Genomic DNA, 7,772 nt, shown 5'->3' with positions numbered 1-7,772 from the left:
CATTCGTTTCCCCTGATGTCTTTCCAGTTAGAATTATTTCTAGAAAGACATCGGGTACTTACGGGAGGGACCACCTGAAGGTTGCCAACATCTCTAAATGAAAGTGTTTCTGTGGAACGAACTGGATTCGAATTTGACGCACTTTAGTTGTCAGTTTGTGCCGTTTGCCACTTAGCCATCGTCAATTCCTTGATAATAATGATGATGATAATGATTATTGCAGTCAACGCGACACAAGAAAAAAGAAAACGCTTATCTTTAACGCTAACTCTAACGTTAAAAGAAGAGACTGTCCGACACTTCAGCAAGTTTTTTTCTTGTAGATATCAAACCAAAGCGACACTAAAAAAAGAGAAAAAGAAAAATGCATTTTTATTCACAACTTGTGAGAATAACTACAAACTATAGATATTATAGTGAACGAGAGTCGAGAGTATCGTTTCAGCTAAAGAAGAAAGTGTTTAATCTGTAGCAGGTGTACGTATTTATTTTCGTGTATATTTACATGCGAAGTGATTGATCTTTTATTCAATTAGAACACTGTTCGATGAACTTCCGCCGAACTATTTACAGCGTCCTTCCGCTTTTTCAAAACTTGGATTAAAGATGTCAATCGGAAAGAGTGAGCGGCATGTGCGTCTCAGTTGGATTTAGGACGTCAGTCATAGCAGGAGTCCCTATTTACAATGCCCCCTCCCCAACAGGACAGAGTTAGACACCAGGGTCGTTTTTTAATGTGGAGAAAAGGAACAAAAATAAAAATGGTCTCAGTCGTGAAGGATTTCTCCTCCACAGAGAGAGAACAAGAAATTGAAGTGCAGCATCTGAAGAACAGATACTACACTTTGAGATATTAAATCTTTTATTCATGTTAAAAAATACAGTCAAAATCAACGATGAACAAAAAAACTTAGGCACATGGCCAACTCAAAAGGGGGGATTTTGGGGGTCGTTGGTCATCCTTGTCACTCCAGAACTAAACAAAGTCAAAAGTTTCTCCCAGCTAGTATCTTCTTTCACCATAATACCGCATTCACCCTTTCATATTTGGGGACGTCCTACTTAACTCCCAGTTTTTAAAACATTTTTTATTGACGTGTAAAAACAAAAAAGATAACAATAAAATGGTACAATAATTCATTTGTGTCGAGGGCGGGAGAAGAAAAAACAAAAGGTGATTAGTAGGACCCTCCCAACCCCGTCTAGTTGATAGACTGCCCGTTCCACTAGGTTTGTAAAAGGAACCTCGCTTCTGCGGGTCAGTCTCTAGGTGGGGCTGCCCTCTAGATGGGGTGAATGGAGAAAATAAATTTTTGTGGGTAAGGGATGGAGGTTAGTTTGTATTTCTTTTTCTCCAAGATGGGTAAAATTTAGAGGAAGGGGTGAAAACAAAAATTGCAGGTAAGAGGGGATGGGGATCTTGGAGGCTTCCTAATCGGGGAGGGATGGAACACACACTCAGCTAGCTGAGAGGCTACTTGTTTAATTTTACTTTACAGAACTGCGCGTTCCACACCTAGGCGGGGAACACGTATTCAAATTTGGCTCCTCTTCGTACACACAGACTTGCCACATGTATCCATCTTCTGTCAAATGCCGCGCGATGCAGCCGTCTTCTATCACATCTGATCTTCACCCGTAGTTGGTGTTTAAAGAAAGCGATCAGATCTTGATCAGAAAAAGACAGCACCCCCCCCGGCAACCTTGCAGACGCGACGTCCAAATACTACACTTTGATCTTGTCCCGAAGGCCAAGTAAATTTTTAATTTCAAACCTGTTCATATGTTGTTGAAATAACGATACGAATAAAACTGATTGTGTGTGTGTGTGTGTGCGCACGCGCACGCGCATCTTTGAAGTTTTTCAACTTCATAACTTAAAAAAATAAATAAATAAAAAATAACCCAAATTCCACCTTTGGAAAACTAATTTGCTTGTAAGTCAATTAATTTCTCGCAATCCCTGTATTAGTTTGCTTCTAAGAATTCACATTAATCTTTATATTATTTTAGTGATCATCAGTTATTTATCTGGATGGGGGGGGGGATGCCCTGAAATATTGTTGCATGGATTAAAAATGGAACATTATACTCTTCCCCACCTTCAACAGATTAAACAATACCTCTTTAAAAAAAAAAAGAAAGTTCCAGATATCAGATCTAGTTATTTGTTCCATATAAATTTTATTAATTAATAATGTCATTAAAAATGTCTTCCTTAAACAAAACATTTCAAAGCCAAATTCGGCACTAAGATATATATTTTTAATAAATAAAAACAGTATAAATCAAATATTTTGGTGGAATCTCGACCATCTTCAGTGATATATACACATTTTTCCACTCGTCGAACAATAACGATGGATGCTGATAACAGTGGAGTTCTGTGGCTGAATGGAAACGGTTATTAATGCCCTATTTTATATGTAAAGAGGAGTTTGTCCCAATTATAAATTAATAGAAACGACAAAAACCCAAATAACTTTTATTAATTTGCTGAAGTGTCGGACAGTCTCTTCTTTTAACGTTATTATTCTTAATAAGTCTGTAAGAAGTTCAGTAGAAATGTTGATATGTCATTGTGAACATGCATGTGACGGTGCGTACATTCAGTACACTATACGTCACTGCGTGTATGTAAGGCTCGACGGCCACTCGAGGATAAGGGTTAATGAATGTAAGGTGGTTGTGTAGTAATCATTAATGGTATAAATTGGGTAAAATTTGATTATTTATGGGGACGGCTCAACAAGAACTTGTTTACATTGGATTTGAAGGTTACTATGTTGTATTCAACCGAGAAGCAGGCCAGCGGAACAGTGTTCCAAAGGCGGGCAGTTATGAGAAAGAAGCTTTGTTCATGGAGTTTGCGTTTAGATTTCGGCACGGATAGAGAGTGGTTGGAAATCATATATAGTGGTTGTAGTTAGTCGAGTGGTTTTTTTTTGTGAAAGTTTAGCAATGGTGGCATATATTGGAGTTCAGTCGAGCACTTGCTATGAAAATAGCGATAAAGCAGAGCCAGGCCTTGTATCATTAGTATGGGAGTATATGCGCGAATCTGTTGGTACGCTAATGTGAGGCATTTTTTAATGTCATACTCGCGTGTCAAGTCTAAAAGAAACTGGAATGAGAGGTGTGTTGGGTTTTTATATTACGCGCGAAATTGTGTCAGGCGGAGGTGCATATTTCTGCGCTTCTGATTGGTTGAATGCAATTTCTAATTGGAATCTTTCGTTTCTGCTGCTTCCTATATATTTACATTGGCTTTGCATTCTTAGCGAATCCTCGTGTATTAAAGGATTTAAAGTTATATATATATACCTAACAACTTTATAGAGATTAAAGATTAAAACCGTATTTGCTTTAAAAAATAGTTAACTATGGTTTCATATCAATTCGATTTTTATAATTCATTTAATGGTAGTCTGTAGGTACAGCGGGCTAGAAAGAAAAATGGTCGCTGAGTTTTTAGAAAGCGTCCAACAAGTTTTGTAAATAATATTTATGACAATGATTTCATGTGGACTGATAAATGACAATATTCCAGTTTGTCATGAAGCTGGCTGACAATTTCGAAACTATTCAATGCATTGCCAAGCGTCGGTTAATAGTCGATTCTTGGGGGTGCGAAATCTGTAATTTACCAGCGCATTGAACCGCTATTCGCAATAAATTGATGGTTGGAGATGGAAATTGTTTACAAGATAGCTTTCGTCTTATTCATTTATTTTTTTTTTCTTAGCAAAACAAATTTTCCTTACAAAAAATTATTTTTTATAATTTATGCATAGAGTAAGGATTTTGTTAATTCTCAGTTTTTGTTTCAGAAAACTCGAACTTGGTAGCCATTTTGTTTCTAGGTAGCTGGGTCTACACATTATTTAATGATTAAATAATACCGTCATAATTAAAGTGAAGTTTCTGACTTTTGGACATGAGGATCGATAATATTGTAACGTGGCCGTTACGCTCGAATCCTGTTCGTTATAGTATAAACGTCTCTCTGACCCCCACAATGTCTGGTACCGTCGCAAAGAAACAAATAAACAAAAAGGCACTTATTACCATTACTTTCCAAACAATGTCTGTTTCTTTTTTTTTTGTTTACTGTTCATTTCGTCTGTCATGAGATTAATAATATTCGACACCAGCTTAAAAGTCTCTCGCTGCCACCACATGACCACACGTCCATCTCACGCGGTTGCACTTTTCTTCTCTCAACTTCACGCTGGCCATAGTCAGCCATAGACTTTACACGTTATCTTTCCTGGCGCGCACTTTTCTTCTCTCCGTCCATGTAGCCCCCCCCTTTTTTCTTTTTTGTGATTCAAGCCCAAACGCACTTGCTAATTTGCATACGTGCTAAAACAGCTGCTGCTACTGCTGTTAATCTATCCTTCGGCTGCTGTTGATATTTTCACATGCGCTCATACGCGCTCTGTTACAATATGCATTATTTGGATTGTTCGTACTCGAAAATTTAGAAACATTATGTTAAATCCGTACGGAGCCGAATTAATACGAAAACAACTCGACGCTCTTTCCATGTCATAAACACATCGCACATTTTGAATTCTAATGACCATAGTTCTTCAAGGGGGAAAAACGAAAACAATTTTTTCACCATCAATAAAAACAGAATCGATACATTGAGAACATTGCCAGGGCTGCTGCGAGGAAGGTGGGCTCTCTCTACCTTGCTAGAAAGCTACTTACGCCTGAAAGTATCTTGTACCTCTATAAGACCACCATTCGACCATGCATGGAGTAGTGTTGTCACATTTTGACTCGTGCATCGGATACTAGTATCTCACTCCTGGCAGGGTTCAAAAGAGAGTCGCCAACCTGATAGGTCCTGAACTGTCTTCTAAGCTTCAACGTCTGGCCCATCGACGAAATGTTGCATCCTTCAGCCTGTTCTACAAGTATTTTAATGATGAATGCTCCAACGAACTACCAGCACTTGTACCCCCCCCCGACGTAAATACCCCCGACAAACCTGACAAACAGCAAAATCCCACCCCTACACAGTAGAGGTCCCTAGATGTTAAAAAGCCTTCTACTCCAATAGTTTCTTCCCCAGAACTTCTTGACTTTGGAACTTCCTTTCCGAGAGTCGGCTTTCCCAAACTGTACTGACATGCAGAAGTTCAAGTGTAATGTAAACAGACATCTTGCTGCTCAACTCCCTACATAGTATCCCTGGAACTTATGTCCCCGATACTAGCTCCATACATAAAAGTGGCACTGTGCCTTGTTCAGGGTGAAAATTGAATAATAAAAAAAGGTCATTGTCAAAATACACCTGAAGAAGCTCGGAGATTATATCGGCCAAAACGTTGTGAGCCAATAACAGCTAAGAGTCGTGCTCTTCACAGTGCAAATAATACAATTAAAATGAACTTTTGAACCCCTTTTAAAACAATGCCAAAAACATAACCAAAAGACGATGTTGTGTTTCAGAGTCTTGGTATTCTGTCCATTGCTATTTGTTTAACTGTCGTGTCTGCTTTGGCATACGTCATTAAATGTTGCTCGTGCATTTTTGAAGCCATTAGCAGCACTCCTAGTCGGTTCGAATCAAAATGCGCATTGATGTTTGGCTTTCTGGTATTTATTGGATGCTTTATAAACAAAGTAAGGCACAAGGAGTGTCCGTTTTTTGATTTGCAAACTTCAAAGTCATTATACGACAGGCTGAGGATTGCAGATTTTATTTTATTCATTTCTCCACCGTTGTTCATCCCAAAAAAAAGGCATATTACCACTTGAAACGCAAGGGCTACATGTCTAACAGGGAACTGTGGGGAGTTTTTTTTTTAACAGGAATCACCACTTATCAAGGCCCGAAGGCCACTTGAGGATAAGGGTTAATGAATATACATTAGTCAATGTGATTATAGCGTAGTAAACATAGGTAGTGGAATTTTTGTATGTTGGATTACTTAGGGGGACGGTTCATCAAGAATTTGTTTACATTTGACTTGAAGACAATCAGATTGTAGCTAGCTGAAAAGCAGGCAAACGAAAGAGTTAAGCAGCAAGATGTCTGTTCACATTACATTTAAATTTCTGCAGGTTAATAAAATCAGGGAAGCAGGAAACAAGATGGGAATTCCAAAGTCTAGCAGTCCGAGGGAAGAAACAAGTAGAGTAGAAGACTTTCCAGAGACTTGAACAGTGAACGAATAGCATTTTGATGCTCGTTTGGATTAATCGACAGTATGAATGTCAGGAGGCCACAAGTACTATGGGTTCATCAGAGCACATTTGCAGTGGGCATTTTTTTGCTTGTGGGGGCGTTAGAGAAACGAAGCAAGTACCAGTCAGTAGGCTAGGCACTACCATTCTCATTTTTCTTATCAATTATTTTTACAATTTATCATGCTTATGCGGGTTGTAATACAAGGTACCCTCCCTTCAAATCAACCGTTGTTATTTAAACTATTTGTGTATGGCACGTTTTCCTCTAGTTGTAGCATTCTTACATTCGTATCGAGAATTGTATTCATTTTAGATAACCCATGCATTCTTCTATAATGTGTTTACCCTGGCAATTCATGGGTATTTTTTTATCGTATATGGGGACAAAAACAAAACAATTGTTGGGTGAGCTATTTATCTGAGAGCTATGTATTTCATAGAACTCCCAAGCACAAAGTATAAGAAATGTAAAACTATGAAAGGAATTCCAAATACAATTTGCGTTTTTATTACAGCCGATAAATACAAAAAAACGTAAACACCTTTATACATAACATATACAAAATGGTCTGTATTCATCTATGATTTTCACTTTCTATATTGGGTATGATATTTGTGTAATAACCTTATCCATTTTGCAGTAGTAATTAACATCCCTTTTCACATTTTTATTATTATTTTCGCAGTTATTATTATTTAACACGCTAAACAACTTGTATGAAGTATGACGAGGGTTCCCGTGGCAAGTTCAGTTTCTCCATGGCAACCGCGTTTGGTTTGCTTCTATAGGCAACGTGTATTGGTGCCAGGCACCCACAGCAAATCCTTTCTGATTGGTCCAAGTTCGATATCGGCAAACGATCGACATTAAGTAATTTCATAGAATTGACCAATCAGCATTTCAGCCAAATAAACATCGGGTTACATTACAGAGACCGTTTCTCTGCGAATGTTGTTACTGCTGGACCAGGCGCTTTGCACACTATCAGGAAGGCAAAAAGCAGGGAGGGAATTCCGATGTATAGCAGTTCGTGAGAAGAAACTATTAGAGTAGAAGGCTTTCTGACATTAAGAGACCTCAACATTGAATGGTGAGATTTTTCTGCGTGTCGGGTTAGTCGGGAGTATGTACGTCAAGGGGACACAAGCGCTATGAGTTTATCAAAGAGCAATACATTAAAGTGCTTGTAAAACAGGCACAATATATATATATATATATATATATATATATTGTGCCTGTAAAAGTGCTTGTAAAACAGGCACAATATATATATATATATATATATATATATATATATATATATTGTGCCTGTTTTACAAGCACTTTAATGCATATATATATAATATATATATATACACAACCCGGATATAAGAGACTTCATCTCCGAGCAGTATGACGCTCTTATATCAGGGTTACACTTATATAAGGATTTCTTATATTCGGGTTACACTGTACATTAATACATGCTCTAATTTGGGACCAGAGAAAATCTCTTATATACGTTTTCTTATATTCGGGTCTCTTATATCTGTGTGTGTGCATATATATATATATATATATATAT

This window comes from Euprymna scolopes, chromosome 21 (assembly GCF_053919585.1).
Source record: "Euprymna scolopes isolate OS-2025 chromosome 21, ASM5391958v1, whole genome shotgun sequence".
In the NCBI taxonomy this organism is placed as follows: domain Eukaryota; kingdom Metazoa; phylum Mollusca; class Cephalopoda; order Sepiida; family Sepiolidae; genus Euprymna; species Euprymna scolopes.
This window is presented reverse-complemented; position numbering follows the sequence as displayed.